The sequence below is a fragment of the Hypanus sabinus genome, chromosome 14 (genome assembly GCF_030144855.1).
Source record: "Hypanus sabinus isolate sHypSab1 chromosome 14, sHypSab1.hap1, whole genome shotgun sequence".
In the NCBI taxonomy this organism is placed as follows: domain Eukaryota; kingdom Metazoa; phylum Chordata; class Chondrichthyes; order Myliobatiformes; family Dasyatidae; genus Hypanus; species Hypanus sabinus.
The window spans coordinates 52,977,838-53,005,227 of record NC_082719.1 but is presented as its reverse complement, the minus strand read 5'-3'; the positions used below and the strand labels follow the sequence as shown (position 1 = coordinate 53,005,227).

At 40.7% G+C, this 27,390-nt stretch overlaps 1 protein-coding gene across 2 annotated transcripts in view; it reads left to right on the top strand.

Moving 5' to 3' along the window:
- The first annotated feature begins 220 nt into the window (after positions 1 to 220).
- Positions 221 to 27,390, top strand: part of lnx1 (ligand of numb-protein X 1) — a 154,590-nt gene continuing 127,420 nt past the window's right edge. Inside the window, exon 1 of one of the 2 annotated variants that reach the window (XM_059989203.1) lies at positions 221 to 341. The gene's annotated coding sequence lies outside the window, so the exon portion shown is untranslated. Of the gene's footprint in view, positions 342 to 1,764; positions 1,900 to 27,390 lie in introns of those variants that run through there. The other variant, XM_059989202.1, reaches the window with a different exon arrangement.

Genomic DNA, 27,390 nt, shown 5'->3' with positions numbered 1-27,390 from the left:
TGATTCGGTGAATAATACCCTTACCCCTGAGTCAGAAAGTTGTGATTCAAGTCCCACAAGTGAAATTTGAGCACAAGCACAATCTCAATAACAACAGTTAAGAAGAGGTTGTCAAGGGGGGAGTTTACGTCACGCTGGATGTGTGTAACTCACAGCTAATAATCTTCTGCATTAACATTTAACTTTTTCATATCTTTCTTCTTTATAGTTCTGAAGATTCAGGATACTGCATTTGCTGGCTCTTAACATGCATGTTAAACTTCAGAGCAGTGACTGCAGAATGCAAACTGCCGAAATGTACTCCTATGTCTGGCACACTTAATCTGGCTCCCTGATTGCAAGTAGGTGTGACTCTTGTATTTTCTGATGGAATTATTATCAAGATTTTGTAATGCTGCCTATAGTTTTAAAGTTGGATTGCAACCACATTTTAATTAGGTGCACTTCGGGGCAAGCACAGTGGAGTACACATTAACACAAATGATCTCACAGCTTCAACTGTGTGCCCAATTGAGTTCACACATTGGAGTTTAGGGTGAAGCAATTCATTTCTGAAAATAAAAATAAAGTTAAAAGAAGTTTCTTTTAGTTACTAGCATTCAGCAATTATGAGAGTTTTGGTCCTTCTTGGGACTTACATCCCAGTATTAAATCCTTAAGACTTCAGTGAAGCAGGATATTGAGAGCTGTGTAAAGAGCAAGTCTCTTGCTCAAGTTAAGAATCAATAATTAAAGATAAACTCTCCCTTTCACCAGTTTGTATCTCCAATTATACAGGAAAGTGATAGAGAGTTTAGTGACAGTGTCATGGCAACAATCTTCCTTTCATTGTCAACAAAACCAAAGAGCTGGTCATTGACTTCAGGAAGGGGAGTGGTGCACAAGTTCCTGTCTACATCCACAGAATTGAGGCCAAGAGGGTCAAGAGCTTCAAATTCATAGGAGTCAACATCACCAATAGCCTGTCCGAGTTCAGCCAGCCATGTTGATGTCACTGCCAGGAAAGTTCACCGATGCCTCTGCTTCCTCAGATTAAAGTCACCACTTTTTATCAGTGCACCCCAGAAAACATTTTATTTGGATTCATAATAGCCTGGTAGAGCAACTACCCTAAACATGAGCACAAGAAACTGTTGCGGACACAGCTCAGCACATCACAGACATCAGTCACCTGTCTATGGGCTCTGTCGATATTTCTCAGTGCTTCAGAAAAGCAGCCAGCATAGTCAAAGACCTCACCCATTCCTGTTATTCTTTTATCTCCCCTTTCCCACGAAGGGATACATTGTCCATTGGGGTTGAGAATGCCTTACTTTCACGGCAATTTTATGATGAACAAGGCTAATGTGGGAACTGAGAACCCTTCCACAGATGGTGCAGAGCTAGGCATGAGCAATGGCTTGTGAAATGATCTGAACCTTTTCCTCCAAGTGTAGGGCTTCTGTAGACTAGCAAGGCATGGCCTCGAGATCCTCAACATCACCTCTAAGGCTGCTGCTTCACTGAGTTGTCGAGGGCCAGGGATTCCTAAGAGGTAGTGGGAATGTCACATTTTTGTAAGGAGGCTTGGAACAGTTCATTGAAGCTGTTCCCTTGTTTGCTGTTAAGTTCACGATGTCTGATTTGAATGAAAGAAAAATACAGATGGCTTTTCTGAGCTCTTACGTAATGTGCTGATAGACGTGTGGGGAATTTGGCGTCAACAGCTTGCAGCCCCACCCTAGAAGTGGGCAGCCAGTGTCTTTTCCCTCCTGGGCTGGGAGGCGGATCCTCATGTCAGTTGGATGCAGGTGCAGTGAGTCAGGTTAACCAACAGCAGTTCTGGTTTATTCTACCTGAAGCAGTTTACTTTGAAAATGTTTTCAAACAGATTTTAAAGAGATTGTTTGTTGATCACAGGTGAGTTACTGGTTAATTACATGTGACGGTTATGCCCAGTGCTGATCGTTAATTCTGTGCCTAGCCATAAAGACTTGCTTTGATACTAACACTCTGTTTAGCAATTGTGCACCTTTGTCTCATTGTTCTAACCTTGGAGAAGCAGGAACCAAACCAACCAATATGCAAACAGCTTTATAGTTTGTGGCAGTTGCCACGGCATGCTTTGAAACAAGAAATGGAAAATGGTATTGGAACAGGATACGAGAATCCCAAATACTCTGTTTAAAATGTGAAAATAAATGCAGGTGTTTAAAGAGCAAAGTACAAAATCTGAAAGGGTGTGGACTTTAATAAGATGCAGTAGTTTAATTGCTACAAATCGAGCAGAAGTATTCACAAGTCAGTATTTTGTCTTTATAAATTTGAAACTCAATGAACTGCAATACACTATATATCTGTCAGTACCCATCTGCATAATCCCCGAGAGATGGTGAATGCCATTATACACAGTTTGATCAATATCTGTACCCTTATATGCATTGTGTGATTTGGGAGAGACCATGTGCATAGTCTGATTTATTCACTGTTTGAATATAACTTAGATGTAATGAATTAAATATATTGTTTAAGAGACTTTAATAGGTTTGTAAAATGGAAAAATATCAAAAATCCTAACTTTATTGTGCAGTTAAAATCAACAATCCAAATGCTGCACAATTGGTATATAGAAAAGCAACAAAAATGAATTTTATCCCATAATTTTCAATATAATTCATGGTGTCAAAAGAAAAAGATGGAGTATTCTTTGTCAAAATGCCTCAGGCTGAATTTGCAGTATTGTGTTCAGTTCTGGTCACCCAACTGTAGGAAGGACAAGGAAGCTTTGAGACAATGCAGAAGTGCTTCAGCAGGCAATTACCTAATTGAAATCTATCGGCTATAAGGAAAACTTGGACAAACTTGGATTGTTTCCTCTGGGGAATCGGAGACTGTGGGGTAACCTGGTACAAGTATATGAAATTGAGAGGCACAGATAGATTGTCAGTTTTTTCCCCCAGCATGGAAATATCAAAATCCAGAGGACACAGATTTAAGTTGGGAGGGGGAAAAGTTTTAAAGAAATATGTAAGAAAGTTTTTACAGAGTTGTGGTACTTGGAATGGACTGTGAAGAGAGGTGGTAGAAACAGATATATTAGCAACATTTCAGAGGCATTTAGATGTGGACAGGCATAGTGATACAGACCATGGGCAAACAGATAGCATTAGTGTAGATTGACAATATGATCAGAGTAGATGTGCTTGGCTTAAGGAACTGTTCCTATTCTGTAACATTCTGTCATAAACAGTACAGACGTAACCTGATTTAGTTGTAAATGATTATCGGTGAGGTCCAGTTGAGGAATCCATATTGGCCATGGCATAAGGTAGATGCTGTTTCAAGTGGTGCAGTGAGATTTGTGTATACTGTACTTGAAGGAACAGTTGAGGCTTTTATTGTTAACACACCTATGGAAGTTCAACATTCACAGTGAGAGAATATCAGCCTAGCTTTTGTGTTTGATAAATGATTTCTACTCTGAATCAACGGCCTTCAGACCTCTGGGTTCTAAATATTGCTGAGTCCGTGGTCTACAGCTCATGTCAACTAACTATTGCATGCATTTCTTTAAACACAATGATAATTAAGCAAATAGAGATATAGCAATATTAGTGATTTTGTTGTAAAATTAATTGATTTCAGTGATTGTGATCACCTGCACAATATACAAACCTTTTATATGCTGAACAGAAACACAATCGTAAGTCTAAAGGGCAAACACAAGGAAATCGGCAGATGCTGGAAATTCAAACAACAACACACACAAAATGCTGGTGGAATACAGCAGGCCAGGCAGCATCTATAGGGAAAAGCACTATCGACGTTTCGGGCCGAGACCCTTCGTCAGGACTAACTGAAAGGAAAGAAACTAAGAGATTTGAAAGTAGGAGGGGGAGGGGGAAGTGCGAAATGATAGGAGAAGACCAGAGGGGATGAAGCTAAGAGCTGGAAAGGTGATTGGCAAAAGTGATACAGAGCTGGAGAAAGGAAAGGATCATGGGACAGGAGGCCTGCCCTTACACTTCTTCCCTCACCACCATTCAGGGCCCCAGACAGTCCTTCCAGGTGAGGCGACACTTCACCTGTGAGTCAGCTGGTGTGGTATACTGTGTCCGGTGCTCCTAGTGTGGCCTTTTATATATTGGTGAGACCCAACGCAGACTGGGAGACCGTTTCACTGAAAACCTACGCTCAGTCCGCCAGAAAAAGCAGGATCTCCCAGTGGCCACACATTTTAATTCCACGTCCCATTCCCATTCTGATTTGTCTATCCATGGCCTCCTCTACTGTCAAGATGAAGCCACAATCAGGTTGGAGGAACAACACCTTATATACCGCTGGGTAGCCTCCAACCTGATGATATGAACATTGACTTCTCTAACTTCCGTTAATGCCCCTCCTCTGCTTCTTACCCCATCCCTGACATATTTAGTTGTTTTTTTTTCTCTCTCTGCCCATCACTCTGCCTGTTCTCCATCTCCCTCTGGTGCTCCCCTCCCCCTTCTTTCTCCCTAGGCCTGTCCCAAGATACTTCCCCTTCTCCAGCTCTGTATCACTTTTGCCAATCACCTTTCCAGTTCTTAGCTTCATCCCACCCCCTCCGGTCTTCTCCTATCATTTCACATTTCCCTCTCCCCCTCCTACCTTCAAATCTCTTACTATCTTTCCTTTCAGTTAGTCCTGACGAAGGATCTCGGCCCGAAACGTTGACAGTGCTTCTCCCTATAGATGCTGCCTGGCCTGCTGCATTCCACCAGCATTTTGTGTGTGTTGACCCAACCGTAAGTCATTGTCTCCCAGATGTGTCTATTTTAGATCAGCAAATATAAACAGCACGTGAATCATATGTAAATTCTGCAAACAGCTTAAAATGAGAAATTTTGACATCTTGATTGATTTTCTTCACTTTTATTAGTTCACGGTAAATCAATGTCACTGGTAATTAAACAGGATTTAGCTTACATCTCTCTTCCAGAGAAACCAAAAGCACTACAAAGAACAAAAGGCAGAAAAGATCCACCAAGGATGGGTGGTATCTCTTACCTCACTTCATTAAGTTCTTAGAAAAGCTTTGTTCATACAAATGGCTATGATTCAACTTTTCACTTGTCAAGGAAGTGTTTTCCTCTTTAATAATGCTGCCTGATTGGCTAAAAGGCAAGAAGAATCAGAGCAAAATTCTGTCTTGTGTAATAGATTAATTAGTGTAATAGATTAAAATAGTATTGTGGAAAACACCAAAAATAGCTGCAGTGACTAGTGGTGTTCCGCAAGGCTCAGTGCTGGGACCCCAGTTGTTTACAATATATATTAATGATTTAAACGAGTGAATTAAATGCAGCACCTCCAAGTTTGCAGATGACATGAAGCTGTGCGGTGGTGTTAGCTGTGAGGAGGATGCTAAGAGGATGCAGGGTGACTTGGTTAGGTGAGTGGGCAAATTCATGGCAGATGCAATTTAATGTGGATAAATGTGAGGTTATCCACTTTGGTTGCAAGAAAAGGAAAACAGATTATCTGAATGGTGGCCGATTAGGAAAAGGGGAGATGCAACGAGACCTGGGTGTCATTGTACACCAGTCATTGAAGGTGGGCATGCAGGTACAGCAGGCAGTGAAAAAAGCAAATGGTATGTTGGCATTCATAGCAAAAGGATTTGAGTACAGGAGCAGGGAGGTTCTACTGCAGTTGTACAAGGCCTTGGTGAGACCGCACCTAGAGTATTGTGTGCAGTTTTGGTCCCCTAATCTGAGGAAATACATTCTTGCCATAGAGGGAGTACAAAGAAGGTTCATCAGATTGATTCCTGGGATGGCAGGACTTTCATATGAAGAAAGACTGGATCGATTAGGCTTATACTCACTGGAATTTAGAAGGTTGAGGGGGGATCTTATTGAAACGTATAAAATTCTAAAGGGATTGGATAGGCTAGATGCAGGAAGATTGTTTCCGATATTGGGGAAGTCCAGAACGAGGAGTCACAGTTTAAGGATAAAGGGGAAGCCTTTTAGGACCAAGATGAGGAAAAACTTCTTCACACAGAGACTGGTGAATCTGTGGAATTCTCTGCCACAGGAAACAGTTGAGGCCGGTTCATTGACTATACTTAAGAGGAAGTTAGATATGGCCCTTGTGGCTAAAGGAATCAGTGGGTATGGAGAGAAAGCAGGTACAGGGTTCTGAGTTGGATGATCAGCCATGATCATACTGAATGGAGGTAAAGGCTCAAAGGGCCAAATGGCCTTCTCCTGCACCTATTTTCTATGTTTCTATGTCCAGTTTCAAACCTTGAATGGAAATAGCTTAACATGTAGGGTTCTAGCACTAGTTTTGCTTGTCATGGATTTGTCAACTGTAAAGTGTCTAACACAATGATTTCTTGAATCTGGGTTATTTTTCTATTTCCAGTTTCAGGAGTTCAAATGACAATATGTTTAAGGTGATTAGCTGTGATTTTAAATGAGAAATTAAGCAGAAGCTAGAGCAAGCTGGAAAACTCAGGTGTTGAATCAAGCCGGTTATTATGTAACTGCGTAACTAGTAATCAGATTGCGTTGGAGAAAGTTAGTTTCTAGGTGAGGTTTCATCTTTATCAGATTGTACTAGGCTGTAAGTTTTCATTCCTTTCTTGCCCTTGGAGTTTAAAAAGGACTATCAGTAGATTTAAAATGTAAACAGTTTTCTCTCTTGGCACAACATGCTCATGCACACTTCAGTTTGTTTTGCTGCTTCTCAAGTCTTTGATTAGCAAACAAGAAATTAAGATTGTTAGAATTTAAAAACTGAAAATTGTGGAATGGTAGAATTGATCATGGTGTAAATTTGAATGAACACATCTGGAAATTTAGTTGATTAATAGCTTGTGAAGAATAATCTATATTTGAGGGCTCAAAGGTGCAGAGGTTAAGAAATATCTTGTTCTTGTACGCTTCATTTTGATTCTTCACTATTTGAGAATGACTTTTTTTTAGTGTAAACAATTTGCTAGTTGTTCGGTTCTTGCTTTTGAAACAGCCATTTTAAAAACTTACCTGCACTGAAAGCATTATGACGTTTATGATGGGGATTACTAACAGCATTGAGTTTCAAAAGTTATTATGCTGCTATACTAAAAAAAACATGAAATCTTTGTACTTTCCATTCTCTAGAGCCGCAGGCCCAGTTCGATGTAGTTATTTTGTTCCCAGGATCCTTTTATTCCTGAACCATCCATCTAACATACCCTCAAATGTTAGTCATCTTTAATAGCTGACTTCCATTTTATTCTACAAGCACATGGAGTTTTTTTAAAAGAAAGGGAATTGTTTCATCTTTCTGTTTGAAATCTCTTGCGTTTACTTTCATATTAGCATTATTTCATTCACAATCGATCGTTTTTCTGCAAGTACTCTGAAATGTAGCTTGATTTTTATCAATCACATCCTTACCTCTCTTGATCCAGTGAAAACAAAATGGATTAAGAATTTAACCTGCATAGTTCTGCATCTTTTTAATTTGTTTGACAAAATTAAGTGAGAGGGCATGTGTGATGAGAATATTTGGACTCTGCAACAGGAATGAGATAGGATAGATGAGTGAATGAAAAGGTTGCCAATAGTGGAGAAATGTAAGCACCTGCACTTCAGTATTTAAAAGCAAATGTATCTACTTAGAGAAAGATTGTAGTGGGATCTGGGTGTTATTGTAGACAGGTCACAAAATGTTAGCAGTCAGGTGCATCGACTGGTTAGGAAGGTAACGATAAAAGGGTTGGAGTTGAGAAACAGAGAAGGATTTTTACAGTTGTACAACGTTAGTGCATACTGGGCACAGTTTTGTTCCTCTTACTTACAAAAAAAACTTACATTGGAGGTAATCCAAAAGAGATTCTTTAGGCTAATTCCTAGGATGAAGGAGTTGTTCTATCATGAGCAGTTAACAAAACTGGATCTATATTCTTTGGAGTTTAGGAAAATGAAGGGTAATATTGGAAAATGTAATATAAAATATTAAGGAGGCCTGACTGCTAGCTATTGAGATGTTTCCATTAATGGGATAATCTTGACACAAGGAAACATAATTACTAGGTTAAGGAATGGCCATTTTAAACCCGAGGAGTGAGGGAACTTCTTGCAGATGTTGGTGAATTTCTGCAATGCTATGCTACATGGGAGTGTGGAGGTTTGATTATTGAGGGTATTGAATAAAGAGGTAGATAGAGTTCTGAATGAAGCTTTCAGAATTACAGGAACTGGCACCAGAATGAGACCTGGGGCAGATTATTTCTGATCATATTCAAAGGCTGGGCAGGTTCAAATAGCCCGATCCTACTCATATTTTCACATGTTCTTCAACTAAAAGCTCTTGAGTTTTTTTTACATGTGTTAATTTGACAGCTTGTCCTCTGGTTGGCTCACATCCTTCATGAACCTCTGGCATATGCAGTAATGTCATATTGTACATGGCACATATTTTGATGACATTTGCACAAAAGTCTTTTGAGGATTTGAAAGCTAGAGGTGGCATAAACCATCCCACTAGAACACCCAGATTGAGAGTTGAGGCATGCTATGCAGCCAGAATTTAGAGTCTGAGGAATCCACCATTTCTTTTATTTTAAGTTTTTGTTTTGGTAATTTTTTCCAGTCCCTCCTCACTGCAGAATAACTGCATGCCCCTGTTTATGCAATGGATGAAACCATGTTACTTTCGCCAGCTCCCATAATGCCTCATGTTCTTTCCCTCTGACATCCAATGTTCTCATTTTATGGAGCAGATGCTCCCTCCCCAGAGCTATTAGATGGAAACCTATTCTTTACAAAAGATGAGAGCTGATTCTGTGCAATAATCTTCAAGTCTTTGCCATACAATGAGGTTCCCTGCCCAGAGAACTTGCACAACCCCCTATTCTTTACCCATGCTGGAGAATTTCTAGTTCTCCCTTCCAAATGTCCAAGTGATACATATTTGTATTGACATCATTTTACTGAATTTGCAATGCACTCTGGCCTGACTTCTGTCACAATTTGAAGACCAGAACTGCACACTATATTGTTAATAAAGCTCTTCTGTTTTGCACCCCTTGCAGTTTAGAAAATGGAAGGATTGGCCACCAAAACGGAGTTTATGTGTTTTGAAGTTTGGGTATGATCAAGAGTCCAGAATTGGTGGAGTACCGAGACATTGCAAGGTTGTAGGCCAGAAAGAGATGGGAGAAGAGATTTTGGAAGAGGTTATGATAATTTTGAAATGGAGGTTTAGTTTCCCTGGAAGTCAGACTGGATCATCAAATACAGGCTGATGAATATGTACACTGCCTGTTTTGGGTAAAGGATTGGGCGGCTTTGTACCAACTCTGAAGTTGTGTATTGATTCTATTCATTCAAGTTAAATATTATATCAACGAGGATTATAGAAATAGCATGCAATACAACAAACAGAATAATGCAAGCCACAACTAAAATAACATCACCGCCTGGAAATTCATTGCCAGCTAATATTACCAAGCATGCAATGTAGAGTTGTTTGCACGTTGCATTCTGTTGCTGTAGACTTTCCCCAATGATTTCAAATGAAATGAATTTCAGAGGCAGGGTGGGACACACAATATATAATATAACACATTTAAGTACAACTCGTTAAATTAAATTTCTGTCCATGCTTCCATTACAAATATATAGTCCAACCAAATTAATTGTACAATACCTTGAAAATGAGTTTAACTGGGATTGATTTTTAAAATATCTACTCTTTTAAGTTCATGTACTGACATCACCAAAGATGTTGATGCATATATGTGGCAATAATGAGTGATCTTTATGGAGGAATTTATTATGGCTGCAATGGAGCATAATTTGTTAAGACCAATGTTTTCATAAGATTGACTGAAGTTAATGAACGTGGTCTGAGAATAATCAACAATTTTGCTTGTGGTTTATGCTTTGTCCGTCATACATATGTAATGGCTGATTCAAATCAGGAAGGCAATGAAATCATTCGCATGTTAAGTTTTCAACTTAGATCTATTAAAGCACCAACTGAGATGATGTTAAAATTAACTTAAGTGAAGTGTTGTTTAATCAGTGTTGTAATACATTGTAATGTTATTTGAAGATACAATGGATATTAAGGTCGAGTTGATTCTCATATGCGCAGGTATACCTATGCACAGGTGCAATGAGAAACTTGTTTACGGCACATGGCAAAAGATACACAACGTAAACAAGAGAACAATTTAAACATAAATTATACAAGAAAGGCCACAACTAGAACAGAAAAATGGAAGTCTACTGTACTACAAAGTGGTCTTGGTGTTGCTTTGCAGACTGTAAGTGATTAGAGTTTTGCAGGTTGGTTTCAGAACCAAATAGTGTGGTGACTGAAAAGTGAAATAATGAAAATTGATGTAATGAAAATCACTTTTTTCCAAATACTAAAAGGTGGGAACCTTTATAGAAAAAAGAATAACTAAATAGAATAATACAGCTAGCCTGGAATGAAGAAAAACAGCCAACAGAAGGTCACAAGGGCATCCATATCCTCAACAACATATGAATACAGAAGACAAAGATGGATTTCAGCTATCTTAAACCAAAGGTGATAAAAGCTGCATTTTTTCTCAAAGTTCTGAGCACTATTACTAAAGTTCAGAATCAGAATCAGGTTTATTATCACTGGCGTGTGACATGAAATTTGTTAACTTAGCAGCAGCGTTCAATGCAATACATAATCTAGCAGAGAAAAAATAAATAAATAAACAAGTAGATCAATTATGTATATTGAATAGATTTTTTTTCAAACGTGCAAAAACAGAAATACTACATATTTAAGTACAGAATATTTTTTAAAAAGTGAGGTAGTATCCAAAGCTTCAAAGTCAATTTAGGAATCAGATGGCAGAGGGGAAGAAGCTGTTCCCGAACCACTGAGTGTGTGTCTTCAGGCTTCTGTACCTCCTACCTGATACTAACAGTGAGAAATGGTCATGCCCTGAGTGCTGGAGGTCCTCGATAATGAACGTTAGCATCAAATGTCCCTTTCCTAGTTGCTCTCTAAGTGCTAGTGATTCAATTCCTTAAGCTCTCCAACTCCTTCCAGTGATGATTCAATGCAAAAACATTTTAGGTGTCATTTCCAAGACTAGCATCCAGTTATGTTGAAGGATTACAATATGGTATGCGGCTTGGATGAGAATCCATATGTGGTGGTGCTCCTAAACACTCACAGTCTCCCTCCAAGCCATATACCATTCTGTCTTGAAAATGTATTGCCCTTGTTTTTATGTCAGGTTTGAGTTGTTTCAACACAAGGTATCCTGGAGACACTGTCACTCCAGACACTGCCACCAGCTGAACTTGATCTTGGTCAGGCATTCTTTCCTCAGCAGCGTGCTTTTCACATGTTCCTACCACCAGCTGTGACACAGACCACTCGCTGGTGCATTGCAAGTTTAGACTGCAGTCAAAGAAATTCCATTGTGCTAAGCAAGGAGAGAATCTTTGCATTGATGTCAGCAAGATGTCTTACCCAGTCCTGCTGGTGCAGTTTGCTAAGTCCTTCTAGAAAGAACTGAAAACCCAGTGAAAACTGAAAACTCCGTCACAGAGAAATGGGAACTTCTGCAGAATACTATTGACAACACAGCCTTCGTTACGTTTGGGAAGAAGACCTTGAAAACAAATGGCTGGTTCAAAGCCAAATCCAATGGGATGATGCCTGTTATTGAAGCCAAACCTGCTGCCCCAGCCGAGCTTACGCATTCGCCAACTGAGAGGAAGCGATATTCCTCAGGGCTGCTAGAAGTAAAGTTCATCAGGCTGCCAAGCACTTGTCCAACATGTACTGGATGTACCTCGGTAAAAACATCCAGACCACAGCACTGACGGGCAATATCAGGGGTATGCATGATGGCATCAAGAAAGCCCTTGGCCCCTCTCAGAACAAGACGGCTACCCTCAAATCCATCAATGGAGAAGTAATCTCAGATGGAGGAAACAGAAGGAGAGATGGATGAACAGTTACTGTCTCAGCCCTGGACGCCATTGATTGCCTGCTGATAATGGAAGAACTGTTACAGAGCTGACCCTAGAGGAGCTCAGCAAGGCTATCGGCAACATGGCCTCAGGAAAGACACCAGGCAATGATGGGATTTCCCCAGATATGACTGCATGAATACCCTAATGCACCCACTGCATGGTGTTCCCTGTTGGTGCTGGCAGGAAGGAGCTGTACCCATAGGATATGAGGGGCATTGAGATCATTACCGTCTACAAAAAACAAAGGTGAGAGAAGTGACTGTAACAGCTGCAGGGGCATCTCCCTCTTTAATGTTGTAGGCAAAGTCTTTGCCTGAGCCTTGTTACTCAGCCTATAGGTGTTGGCTGAACGTATCTACCCGGACTCACAGAGAGGCTTTCGTGCTGGAAGGTCAACTGTGAACATGACTTTCTCGCTCCGCCAACTCCAGGAGAAGTGCGGAGGATGAGGAAAAAAAGACACCTTACGTTGAGTTTATTGATCTCACCATGGCAATTGACTTGGTCAGCAGGGATGGTCTCTTTCAGATCCTCTCTAAGGTAGGCTGCCCACCAAGACCACAGAGAATGATCAGATCCTTCCACAACAACGTGGAGTGGACTGTGCAGTACAACAGCAGCTCCTCAGAGCCCAATGACATGAGCAGTGGTGTTAAGCAAGGCTGTGTTCTTGCCCCAACATTCTTCGGGACCTTCTTTGCCCTTCTCCTGAGGCTCGCGTTTGGCACTGCAGCAAAGGGGATCTCCCTCCACGACAGATCAGATGGCAGGCTTTTTAACCTTGCTTGCCAAAGAGCCAAATGCAAAGTGTGTGAGGCTATGATCAGAGATGTGCTGTTGCTGATGATGCAGCAGTCACATCCCACACTCTGCCGCACCTCCACAGCTTGCCCCAGGCCTACAAAGAATTTGGTCTGATCATCAGCATGAAAAAGACAAATGTCTAGGGACAAGATGTGGACGCACCTCCAGACATTACCATTGATAACCACAAAGTGGATGTTGTTAATCAGTTCGCAGAGCTGGAGTCCATCTTCAGTGACAACCTCTCCTTGGATGCAGAAATCGGCAAGTGAATCGGGAAAGCTGTAACAATTCTAGCCTGCCTCACCACATGAGTCAGGCCAAACTCCAAACTCTCAGTCAAAACAGAAATGGTAGTGCATAATGTTTGTTTTAGCAGCATACTGTCAATATTTGTTAAGCTGGAAAGAAGGTTCAACACCTTCCATATAAGGAGCCTTTGTCACATCCTGGGCATCTCCTGGAGACAGAGTACCCAGTGGTGAGGTTCTCTCTCATGCCTGCATCCCTATCACGTACACCCTGCTCATTCAGCATAGGCTGTGCTGGCTGGGCCATGTCTGTTGCATACAGGATGGTCACATCCCAAATGACATCTGCTACAATGAGCTGGCTTCAGGCAAGAGAACCACTGGCTGCCAACAAGGATATCTGCAAGCAGGTCATGAAAGTGCTGGATATTAGCATTGAGTCCTGGGATGAACTTGCAACGACCGAACCAAATAGAGAAGCACCATGAAACAACACCCTAAGTCCGGCTAGGAAAAGTTCACAAGAGTGGTAGAAGACGAACAGCCCAATAGAAAGGAACGCTACAGCTCCAGCAGTGCAGAGATCGCATAGGTGAGACCTTTGCAACAGAGACTGCCACTCTCACATTGGTCTCATCAGCCACAGACTGACAGCTAGGATGCAACGTCTGTGGTCGACCCCAACCAACGGAGGGCCACTAGGAGCTTAGTGCTTGAAATATTCCAGCATTATACGGAAGGAGACACACTGGTGTCGGTGACTGTACCTTTTCTCAATGGTTCCCAGAGAGACAGAGACACAGAGAGAGTTGTGGAGGAAAAACATTTCCAATAATACACTATTATCGTAATTATTCAAACTATCTTTTGATTTTTCAGAGAGAGCCTGCTAATTTAACAGACTTCATTATGTCAGTATGAAATCAGTCCTGTGAAGGATGTGATACATGCTAGGAACTCATTATTTTAATTATCACCTTAGCTTACTGAAGAAATTAAGTGATGCAGGAAAAGCAATCCATGTGTGATCTACAATTTTTAATTGTAAACAGAATCGTTACACGGATTGTATCAAAATTTAGAGGCATGATCTTTAGAATTTACAGTATAGTTCAGCTTTAAAATTATCAAAGGACTGCTTGTTCTATTATTACTTACAGTGGCCATTTATAATATATAGGTTTAGGTTTTTGTGGTTTATTTTGCTGGAGACCATCTCCTCTCCACAATGACCAGAATAGATTTTGATCTTGGCTTCCAACTTTAATTATGTTAATAGTGTGCAACTCTTAATTAGTTTTGACAGACATTACTGGATATTTACAAAAATAAACGCTCTTAACAGACTGCAATCTAATTAGTTCAGTATGTACAGTAACTGCATATGAACCAGTATGAAAATCATAAGAGTAGTTCTAAACTCATTTCTGTACTTTCAACAATCGACCTTACCATTACCAAGTTGAGGCATCATTAAGTTGAATTATTATTCTTAAAACAACACTCTGTGGAAGGAGTGATATCTGTCTTGTTAGTGTGAGAGAGGGTGTCTGCGGGGTGTTGAAACTGTTAGGTGAGCAGTTAGTTTTTGAGGTACTGTACACCACAGTCTTGCTTTGTTGCCTTTGCTGTTATATGCAAGCTGGGTGGTGGGAATAAGATGTTCTATGCCAGAATAAGTGGGTGAAGGTTGATGCTGCTTGTGCATGAAGGAGGCAGGGTGATTTGGGGGTTCTTACATTTCTTCTGTTATTCATTCTTTGAGGTTTTTCATCTGTTTTGAGGATGTCTGCAGAGAGTAAGGATTTCAGTTTGTATATTGTATACATTCTTTGATAATAAATCGAACTTTTGAACCACTGAAGAATGGGAACCATTTATTTTTAATAATGGTATATGTTTTGGTGGTGGATATATATTATATTTTCCAAAATTGTCTTAATTACTGGAAAAACAAGGCATTAACCAAACCTTTAGTTGTTCAATATTTTAGAAAATGGATCATTTGTTTCATATTAGGCAGTCACTTGGGTTTGCAGTCCAGGTCTGAGGAGTGGAAAATGCCGCTGCTTAAACCAAACATCAGCTATCCAGCTGCCTTAATGAGAACAGGGACCTGATCCAGGAGCAAGGAGATCTTGGGTGGTTGGAGTCTAAGCTTTGCTGCAGAGATTTAATGAACATGTACACCCAAATGCACTTGACAATACTTCTGTGCAGATGACTTACTTCTATTCCTACCATATGAAGTGCTTAAGGAGATCTCTATGCAAATTGCCAACTCGTCAAAGTTTTAGATGTCATGCCGAATCTTCACAAACTCATAAGGAAGTAGAGGCACATTAATTCCTTCGTAACTACACTTAAGTGTTGGGCTCAGGACAGGCCCTCTGTAATAATAACAACAAGGGAATTTAAACTTGCTGATCCTCTCCATCTCTGATGAGGACTGGCTCTTGGGCCTTGTCTTTTACCTCCTGAAGTCAATATTGAGCTCTTTGGTCTTGCTGACATTGCGCAAGAGGTTGCTGTTATGGCACTACTCTTGCAGATTTTCCATCTCCCTCTGTAACGAGAGAGCTGTGCCTGTCCCGTGACAGCACTGCCCTCAGCTGGTCGGAGGTCACTCCACCTGCCAGTCAACATTTCGCCCCCCCCAACTAATCAATGCACACTTTAACCATTGGCCACTTTAATTGGATTAACCTGTCTAGCACCAAACTGTTGGCCCCCTGACCTATAAAGGGTGCTACATGTACTTAGCTTACTCTCTTTTGCCATCCTCGAGGGACCACCCTGCTTCACTCCAGGCTGAAAACTGCAGAACAGCACTGGAGACACGTGGTAAGGTGCGCATTGAATAGGGTTGTGGGAGCGTTTATTGTTGTCCCTTTAACAAAGAGCCGTGCTTGCCCATAGCCAAGGGGGTCAAGTATTGTAGTTACTTTTCCCTTGCTTGTATGTGTACCTGTACTCCGTCTACACACCATTTCCCCATGTATTGTACTTTTCCCACACTCCTCTATTCTAAGCGCGTTTGTACTAATACTGTAGCCGCTTGTGTTGTTTCCAAGCTTTTTCTCCCCTTGTAAATAAACTCCTTATTACTGAAACTGTGTGTCCAGAGCTCCTGCCTTTGAGACCCAAAGAATCTTTCTTATTTCCGTCACAACACCCTATATGCTAATTCGTCACCACCTTTGATTCGGCCTATGACAGTGGTCTCATCAGCAAACTTGAACATGACATTGGACCTGTGCTTAGCAACACAATCATAGGTGTAAAGCGAGTAGAGCTGGGGGCTAAGCACACAGCCTTGTGGAGCACCCGTGCTGATGGAGACTGTGAAGGAGATGTTGTTGTCAATCCAAACTGACTGCTGTTTGCAAGTGAGGAAATAGAGGACCCTATACCACAAGGAGGTATTGAGGCCAATGTCTTGAAGTTTACTGATTAGTTTTAAAGGGATGATGGAATTGAATGCTGAGCTGTAGTCGATAAAGAGCATCCTGACATATGTAGCTTTGCTGCCTAGATGTTCCAGGGTTGAGTTAAGGCGCTAGTGAGATGGCATCTACTGTTGACTTGTTGCTCCAGTAGACAAATTAGAGTGGATCCGGGGTCTTGCAATCACAAGAAAAATGTCCAAGACAATCACTTGTTTGATCTGTTGGACTATGCACTGAATCTGATGCCTTCCTCCTTGGGTGGTTGTAGTAGATGGCAACGCAATATGCAACAAGTTCAGTTCCACTGCCATCGAGCAACTTGCCATTGGGACAGAGCTGCAGCTCTTGATGTCCCTAAACCCAGCAGTGTCTTGCGATCTCCAAGGATGAACAATTACGTGATTGTTTGGACCCAAAGAGGCCACTGTAATGGAGCTCATTGCTGTCTTACCAGAAGACAGTGCTCAATTACATCTTCAGGGAACAGTGTCTCAGAAAGGCAGTGCCCATTATTAAGGACCTCCAGCGCCCAGGGCATGCCCTTTTCTCTCTGTTGCCATCAGGTAGGAGGTACAGAAACCTGAAGGCACACACTGAGTGATTCAGGAACAGCTTCTTCCCCTCTGCCATCCAATTCCTAAATGAACAATGAACCCTTGTACACTACCTCACTTTTTTAAATATGCAGTATTTCTGTTTTTGCACTTTTTAAAATGTATTCAATATATGTATTCTATTATTTATTTATTATTATTATTATTTTATTTCATTTTTTTTCTCTTCAATATTATTGAACTGCTGCTGCTGAGTTAACACATTTCATGTCACGCCGGTGATAATAAACCTGATTCTGATTCTGATATGATTCAGGTATTCAATATCATTGTGATATTCAATATCAAGTGCTCTTTCACTTCGAGCAGGCAAGAGCATCAAATTCCCAAATATTCATGTATATATTGCACTTTTTCAAAGAGGTCTGGGCGCACTTTTGAATATTTCTCTGCCTCCAGAATAACCTCTTCCCAGTTAGATCTTGAAACAGAGACATGAGGAAATCTGCAGATACTGGAAATTCAAGCAACACACACAAAATGCTGGTGGAACACAGCAGGCCAGGCAGCATCTATAGGAAGAAGCACTGTCGATGTTTCAGGCTGAGACCCTTCGTCAGGACTCGCCCGAAACGTCGACAGCACTTCTTATAGATGCTGCCTGGCCTGCTGTGTTCCACCAGCATTTTGTGTGTGTTGCTTGTGCTTGAAAGAGATTTGGTCTGCTTTGGTCTAGAGTGGGACATGCAACGAGGCTAACAGTGCAACTAGAGCCTCAGTGCTGGGCATGTTGGAGAGGAACTGGCATTGGTTTTCTTACCCTTCCAATTAACTTAGAGGATCTTGTGGTATGTTCCAGTGCATTGAGGTTCCTGCTATAAGTAGTCCAGTTCTCAGAAGGGTGCAAACATACACTGCTGCCTGATAGACCTTGAGCTTTGTGCTAAATCTGAAGTATTGATTTCCAAATACTCTTCTTCTCAAATATCAAAGGCTATGTCAGCATGTTGAAGGCTGTAGTGAATTTTATCATTAGTGTCTGCCTGTGCTGGGAAATGTTTCCCAAGACCCTGAGGGCCTTATTTACTTTTCCATGGTTTTGATGCGAATCTTTGCATTGGGGAATGTAACGCGGTCTGTTTGGTAGCGGACTTTCGTCTTGTGTGTTTTCCACGCAAGGCCCATCCACAGTGAAAGTATTGATCACGTCGCTGAGTATGAGTATCATGTCTTGAAGATGGTTATGATTATAGCAACTCCAAGCCCCCTCAGAATATTCTCCTTCCCAGATGTCCACGGTGAAGCTGTGCATTTGCAAGTCGTTCTTCATTGCCCAACTTCACAATTTCAGCGTTTTTGCGTTAGGATGTAGCAATCTCTAATTCTCGTCTGTCAGTTGTGGCAATAAAAGCTGGCCCAATTAAGCTGCTGTGAGATGAAGACAGGGGTATTCGCGTCAAGGACATAATCTGAGCTGAGCACATCTTTGCAGTGTGCCTTTACAGTGGGAGCTTTTTGTCCCAGAACCCTGTCTGTGGTTCTCTGTGTGGTCAGGCTTTGGATGTTCGGACTGTAGCTGCATCTACAGTGCTGTCGAAGCAACCTGTCCCAGCTCGCAGTGTGTCTGCGAGCCTCCTGCACACTGCCCATCCACCTTCTGTTCTTTAGGTCCTCAGTTTTCTGCTGAATCTCTACTTTCAGGTGCTCCAAAAGCCTTTTCTATTCTTGAGGGAAGGTGGAAGTGCAGTTCAGGAATGATTTTTGTTCACAGTTAATTAGCTTTAGATCACCTCGCCATTCTTATGAAACTAGTCCTGACTATGGTAGACTTCAGAGCAGTCTCTAAAACTTTAGGTGTGCTGGGAACTGGTGTGGTTAAGTGTGTGGCCAGAGCCATGGAGTAGGAAACTGGTTGTGTGGATCCAATTGGGTGTGTGGATGGAGTCTGACTCACACGTGCAGTATGTAATCTTAGCCACACCCATTTTTATAGCCACATTTCCTCACAACAGCCCACATTGATCTGTTACTGCCTTCAGTTTCCCTCTAATTCTTCCCTTCCACCCTTCATTACCTTCCAGAAGGTTCTTTCACTGTCCCTTGCATATTCTCCACCCATGACTCCCTCACTGTCGTTGTTTGCTGATCAGCTCTGACACTGTCTCTGATTGCTTACTGCCACACAGTGATCAGACTTTGTATGTTACAGAACGTTACTATGTTATGAGTGCCCACCTTGTGGACACCTGTGCTTACAAATGAGCTCCCACAATAATAACTGCAAAAGTCCACATGCATACATGTGTCATTACTATGAATGGCACAGCAAGTTTCTTCCCTCTCTCCACTTTTGGCAATTGCTCTTCACTTTTGATGCTATGCATTACAATACTGTAGAGGGATGATTACAAATCATGTGACTGTTTAATGTATTTTCTGACTTAAGAGCAAAATTGACTAATGGAACCCTGAGACTGCAGTCTAACATTATTTTGTACAGTTCTGTCATGGTGTCCCCGTTCTGTAGTTCAGCCAAAAAAGCCAATGTTCTGTATATTTTTAAAAACACTTGTTCTGGGTTCGGATATCTCTGGATATGCATTTCAAGACCTTGACATTCCTCCATGCTGCTCAGCAGCCTACCATGTATTGTACATTCCCGTTTCCCCTTCTGATGCACAACTTCACAATTCTGCAGAGTGAATTCCATTTGCCACATTTGTAGGATTTCTGCAGCCAGCAATTTTCTCCTCACTCTATTAATCATGCTGTCAATTTTTGCATCAACTTTGCATGATTAATCAGGGCCTTTACCATTTAAATTCAAAACATTGAAACATGCCAAAAAAAACAGAGCTGAACAGAACCCATGACATTACTACACTCAGCTGTTGGCCATAAAAACCGGCTCACCTGTACCTTTCTGAGTCCAGCTGCTGAGTGACTTCTCCATCAATGAGCTTTTACTGCTCTGATCAGTCAACCCTGTGGCTTCTTGCCAAGTAACTTTCTTAATCCCATCTACATCTACCATGCCACACACACATCAATGTTACCTCAATGATTTAATGAGACTGAACTTCCCCAAACCAGATCCACATTAACTGTGGTCCATTAATCTATATTTTTTCTAAATGACAAATTAAGCTGTTTCTTAATTTTTCTCCAATAATTTGCCCACCACGGTTAGGCAGTCTGACTGGTAGTTACAGCCTAGTGTTTTTCCCCCTATCCCAGGCCATCTGGCTATATTTATCCAACGTACAAGTCCCTCGGTCCACTTCATTCTGAAGCTGCCTCTCGGCTTGCAAGGCGTCAAGCTCTGAAATTACACACATGAAGCAAAATTCCGTATACAAGCAGAAACATTGCAATTGTTAGAGGTGTCCTGTCAAAAGTGAGCTGCGAATTAATGTGAAATAGAGACAGAAGTTTACACCATAGAATTGGGTTGTTTGGCCCATCGTGTTGCTGATGAGCAGGAGCATTGCTTTTCTAACAAGGATTTAAGCAAAAACCCAATGGCATTATTATGAAGACAAAACTGGTTCTCTGGCTCATTTTACTTGAAAAGTCTGCATTTCTAAATATAGATTTTTTGGTTACCATCATATTGTTATTTATGGAACAATGCTGTGTCCCATTGGCTGCCACATTTCTTACATGAATTCTACATCTGATTGATATGACAGCTTAATTCATTTGTGTCCATGCATTTAATCAAGAAGTCAAGAAAAGTACTAGAGGAATATCTGTTTTGGCAGACTTTTGCATCCTCTTATTTACATTGCTGTGCCAGGATAGGTAGGTGGTGGGCAGGGCAGGGAAGGAGTAGGTAGCAGGTGAATGAGAGGGCAAGCAGTAATCCTTCACCTCCCCTAAAGTAATTTTTTCCTACTCCGATTTAAAACTCTTCCACAAGAACAGGTATAGACCCTGTGTAAATAAGATGTACAGAATCATAGTCAGCACAGACATGATGGGCAGAATGGCCCTTTCCTGCGCTATATTGTTGTATGTTCTTCTTTTTTCCACTGACCCCATTTGGAAACAATGGGGCCAACTTTGTATACAAAATTGAGGGGTATAGATTGGTATAAATGCAAGTAGAATTTTTCCACTGAGGTCATGGGTTAAGAGTGAAAGGTGACAAGTTTAAGTGATGCATGAGAGTGATTGTTTACCATAAATTTTAAGAGAAAGTGTTATTAAAAAAAGTATTTATTTGTATTCTTTGTTTTGATCACCACCAGTAAAGTAGTTGCCGAGCTTCATTAGCACCATCTTAAACCAAAGACAATCTATGTAGAGTTTGTGAGGAAGCAAAATTCAAGCTGTGCAAGGCAGTTAATTGCTCTTGCAGTACTGCAGCACTCCTCACTATGAAAGTTGGATGGAAATCAACAGACAACTGTAGAGATCACTCCTCATTGCTGCCAAATAACAACACCCAGAAACTATAAAAGAAGTACAAATATTCTTTTCTGCTGAAGTGGAGAAGTCAGCCTCAGTTACATTGACTTGATAAATCTTCTATGAAAGTATCTGATCTCTAACATATACAAAAATAATCCAGACTCTGCAATATTACACATATGGTGACCAGTGAAACAGCTTTGCTGAAGTTGATTTTTTTTTTAAATGTCTATTTTGTCTTTGGTTTCAAACCAGTTCTCTGAGAGCAATGCAGTAGTTCCACTTTGTTATCCTGTCCCCATGGTCCTGCAATTTTCCCATCAGGTAATTATCCTGATCCCTAACAATTAAAGCTATAGTTGGCTCTGCATCCCCACTCCAACAGGGAATGCATTCCATATGCTGTTTGCGCAAAGCTTGAAGCATTTTTTTGTGTTGTGCTTGGTTATTTTGCAAATCAGCTTATGTTTTTGTGTGCTGATTGTTGACTTTTTCACCAAGGGGAGCAGTTTTAATTTAATCTGTCTAGATCATCATCATCATCTCCATGTTGTTTCTTAATCTTCTTTAACCTTGGGAGAACCAACCACAGATTTCCCAGCTTTTCCTAGTAATTCAAGCCCCTCAGTTCTGAAACCATTCTAATAAATCGTTCTTGCATCCTCTCCAAGTTTGTCACGTTCTTTCCTAAAATGCGATGATCAAAAGCGGACACAACTTCAGTTGTTGTCAAACCATTGTTCATTTGGGCTTATCATTATTTCCTTCTATATTTCATTGCCTCTAGGTTTGAAGATTTTAAAAAAATCAAGTTGGGAACTTCGATAATGGCGTTTCTCCACCCCACCCCACTCCCCCCAGTGGTTTGTGCAGAGATGAGTAATATGGGCACTAAATTATTTTAGTTAAAAAAACTAACTGCTTCAGGTAGTGTAGCTTTGTTATCCCTAAGAGCTGACTCTGATGTGTTATGGTGCCAAAGAGAGGCAAAAATAAACAAAAATCACGCATGTATTACTTGTGCTTTCTGTGCTCTCCCTCCGTCTTTCCACTTTTCTACTTTGATTGTATCCCAGTTGGCCAGCAAGCATTATTTTTGTTACCTGAAGTCATTTTTTCTACATTTGCACTAATCTTATTTAATCTGATCTGCCAATTTCCTTGCATCTATCCTGTTCTTCCTCTTCTATCTTCTGCATTTTCTTTTCCTTTCTGATGCTTACAGTGCAATATTTCTGGTATAATTCTTGTAATTCTCTTCTGTGTTTTCTCTATTGTTTGAATATCTTGGGTTAGAAACCAGCATTGTGCACTATGCTCCAAGCGCAATCTAGTTTGGGTTCCATATGCATTTGGGATTCATCCCCCTTTATATTCCATTCCATTGGAAGTGAAGCAAATAAATTCAAGTTTAGTCCCTCTTCTGGAAATGTTTATTAAATATTTAATATTGTTCTGTTTAATAAATTGTCTCTAATGTTTCCATGGGTTAATAAAGCATAACATTGAGGTTAACCTGTGCTAGAGTGCAGCTGGTTGCAAGTGTAAATTAATAACTGATGGCTTCTGAAATGGAAAATGGGTGTGTGTTGGTTTATTCCAAGGTTAATTTGAATAACAGTGTATTGAAAACAACTGCAAGTCCCTTGATAGTTACAAGCGTGTAAAAGATTTGAAATGAATTGTCTCACGCTGAAACATTGACTGTCCATTTCCCTCAGCTACTGCCAGGCCAGCCTACGTAGTTGCTTCAGAGGTTTATCTTTTGCTATTTATGCAGTATTTCCACACTTAGCTTGTTTGTCAAATCGGCCATATGTGGATTTCAAGGAGCTAGTCAGAAATTTATAGCTTATCTATGACCAATCATCCTATTTTTTAAAAACCCGAGATTCATAGAAGATCATGCTATTTTTCTCTTATACTACTTAAAAGTGATGAATTTATTTAAATTAATTTTTAAGGAATGAACTACAGAAAGCTGCAGGTCATATTAATAATGACATTTCAGAAAGCATGACTGTGCAACAATTTTGGAGTTAAACATTTTTTTAAGTTTAGCTGCTGGGAGTATATAGGATATAATGTGAGAACCCAATTCTTGGATGCAGAAGCAACGTTTAGAGTTCGTCGCTTTTTTGAAACACTGAAATAACTTGCACGACTTTTAGTACCAAAGGCTATTAATATTTTCATCACGCCTTAAGTTATAATTGCTTTCATTAACTGGTTGAATTGTGACCATTCTCATCTAGTATGAGCAAATGCTAACTATTTGTTAACAATTACAAGACAGTTACTAAACATTGTCGAAGTAGTAAAATAAATTGTTCAACATCTATTTATATACTCGGTCTCCTGACAGGAGAATCCTGTTGAAATTCCATTTGCAGCTGTCAAAACACTATAGGCAAAGTGAACCTCTACTGCATCTTATTGACTCTAATGAAGTTAATTGCAGGAGTGCTGGAGCAGGAGTTTGCATACTCGTGTCCTGGCACTGGCCCTTATCTGATCAAAGATGGCCATGATTTTCATTAGGACATGATCCATGTTGCCCAAGTGGTGGGGCAAGACGTTCACTTGAATAACTTTCCAACTGTTGACCCTGTCTCTGTTTAAATATCTGTGGTGGTTAGGAAAGGAAGGATCTCTTTACAGAGATCACATTGTGATAGGAGCATAACAAAAGTTCACCAGATTGATTCTTTGATCAGTGTGACGTTGCCCTTCGAGAAGAGATCAGAGCTGAGCATGTTCTTCTCAGAGTTTAGAAGAGTGAGAAATAATCCCTGTGAACCTTTCTTCCTTTATGGGACTTGATACGTTTGATTCAGAGATGTGTTTTTCGTGGCTGATGTCTCGAACCAGAAACCTCAGTCTTAAGATAGGACATGCTCACCTGGAGGGGCTGTTTAAGTGGCTGCTTAGTTGTGATGGTAGAGCTGAAGGGATGGGTGGTTGCATGTTGGTTGCAAGGGGAAGGCCTGGGGACAGGGAGGGATGGGTGGGGAGCAATTGGTGGATCAGGGATTCTTGAAGAGAACAGCCCCTGCAGATGAGAAAGAGGAAAAGAGAGAAGATGCGCCTGGGATAATTTTGAGCTGGTGGAATGGGATATGTTAATGCAAAGGCTGGTGGGGTGAAAAATGATGACCAAGGAAACCCGATTTCTATTCAGCTAGCAGGGTCAGAGTAGATTTGTAGGATATTGACGAAATATGTGTGAGGGCTCCATCAATTATGGTAAAAGGAGAGCCAAGGGAGTCAAAGGAAGACATTCCATAAGCTTTAAAGCAGGCATCATCTTGAGAACAGATGTGATGGATATGGAGAAATTGAGAAAAATGGTTGGCATCCATGCAGGAGGTAGGGTGGGAGGAGGTATAGTTAAGGTAGCCATGGGAATCTGTGACTTTATGGACTTTTCACTGACATCTTCTGTCTCCTGAGATGGAAATGGAAAGATCCAGCAAAGGAAGAGAAATGTCTGAGATGGTCCTGATGAATTTAGACTAGGATAGAATTTGGTGAAGGTGATGAAATTAAAAATTTCTACATCTTCATTAGGGAGAGAGAGGGGGGAGTGGGGAGAGGGGGGTTGTGGTTCTGATATTTTAATAGTCACTCATTCTTTGGGGCACTCTTCTGTTTTTGTGGATGTCTGCAAAGAAAGAGAATTTCAGGATGTACATTGTATATATTTCTCTGAAATTAAATGTACCTATTGAATTTCAGGTTGTATATTGTATACATTCTCTGATTTTAAATGGAACAATAGAACTTTTGAGCCAAAGCAAGAGGTATTAAATCAGTCTTTGATGTAGTGTAGAAAAGGGGATGGGTGTGGGGATTGTATGGGGCCTAGAATAAGTACTGTCCTACTTAATGTGCCAACAAAAAGACAGGTATTGCCAGGACCCACACAACCCATGCCTTCTCCTTTTGTGAAAAGTAGGAGGAATCAAAAGAATCAAGAATTGTTGAGAGCAAGGACAAGCTCTTCTCAGCAGATAAATGTGTTATCGGAGAGCGCTGGCTTGTTTTTTGTTGAAGAAGGAAACAGATGGCCCATGAGGGTTGGTGGTGTAGAGATGCGAGTGTTGTCCAGGACATAAAAGGGGAAGGACTGGACGAGGGGCAACAAAATGAAATCCAGATATGAGGAAATGAGTTCAGTGGGTAAGTTCATGCAGAAATGATAAACCTATTAGGTTAAAGCGGCTTATGTATTTTGGTTAAGAGATAGAATCAGATAGTGCAGGCGTCTAGTACCGCAAGATTACAGGCTGTGGAGTGGAGGTCTGAAAGGATGAGTTCTATTTATCTGGTTCATCCACTCATTATCACCTTTCTGTCTGGTTCCACCTTTCATTGACCAGAATGTATGCTGCTATACATTGACAGCCTTTCTTGCTCAACCTAAATCTTGATGCAGTTACCTAGATGCCAACCCAAAATGTTGACATTTTTGATGCCACAAATGCTCTTTAATTTAGTGCATTTTTTGTTATGTTCTGCTTTCATTCTAGATTCCTGCATTTGATGTCCCTTTTTTTTTGTCATCTTAGCTTAGCAACCAACAGGTTTTTTTGCGACAAGAAGAGATTGGAGCATCTAGATCAGTGGTTCCTAAAGTGGGCAATATCATTCCACCCAGGAGTGGTGGAGGGAGGGTGGAGGGTCCTTTATAGCAAAGGAGGCAACTGAAGGATTACAGGCTTAATTTAAGGCATTAATTACCGATTAGATACATTTGATCCTCAGTGCCTCATAATTGATTACGATAATCATCTCTTGCTAACTCACTAAGCTCGTAGACTTTGCTTGAAGCGAGTTATAGTTGTTGAAAAGCACTGTGACACTTTGGACTTGACATATCATGAGAAGTTTGGACTGAAGAAATTGTGTTATTTCTGGGTCTGGCCCACACATTATTGCCATTCACTACTGTAGTACGGTGATAGATCGTACAATTCCCATATTCTAATCACACAGCCATGCTATTCCTGTGAATTAGAGTATGGCGTTCAATGGGGTAAAATTCGAAATCTGCTCGTTGGAGTGGTCTTGACCATGTTCTCAAGACTATGGCCCATCCAAGATATTACTGCTCCACTTTTTGTACCTTCAGGCAGAGTCAGGGTTTGTTGAGCTATGATGATGTCATAAAGTTCCTCTTTATTGATCACAGTTCTTGAGGTTGGACCTAAACAACAGGCGATTGATGGTGGTTGTTAATCAATAGTGAAAATGACAGAAGCAGACCAAATGAAAACGAAGTGTAGAGGGTATAGTGCGGAGTATCTGAAATACAGATCTCTACCAGCACCAAGCAACCAACAGCAGCCAATATCTCTGTTGTGTGAAAAAGTTTTTTCAAAAGAGGCAATGAAACCATCCAAGTTTCTTGAACATTTGAAGAGAATAAACCCTGATAAAGCAAACAAAAATGTGACTTATTTTCAGTCACTTCACAAAAACCTTCAGAAACAATAAACATTTCAAGACATGTTTGACAACACTTCACAGCAAAACAGTGATGGTTTGGGTGCTCCATTTAACATTTCAATGCTCATTGCTGAATCTAGAAAGACCCATACAAGTGGAAAAGAACTGATTCTGCCAAAAGTAAGGGAAATTCTGAGTATGGTTTTCCACAACTCATTAGACAAAATAATTAAAGTGATTCCATTCAATGACAACTCTGTTTAAAGACAAATAGATGAAATGTCTGAGAATGTGGAAGAGACGTTGCAGAACAGAATTTGCTCTACTGTTGGATGAGTCAATTTTGTCAGGCAAAGAATCTGCTTCTTGGTTATGTTCACTTCATTAAAGATTAAACTCAAGAGTTGTTATTTACAAATGGGGCTAGAAACAGAAATGAAGGGGGAACCGATATTTCTGGTTGTTCAGC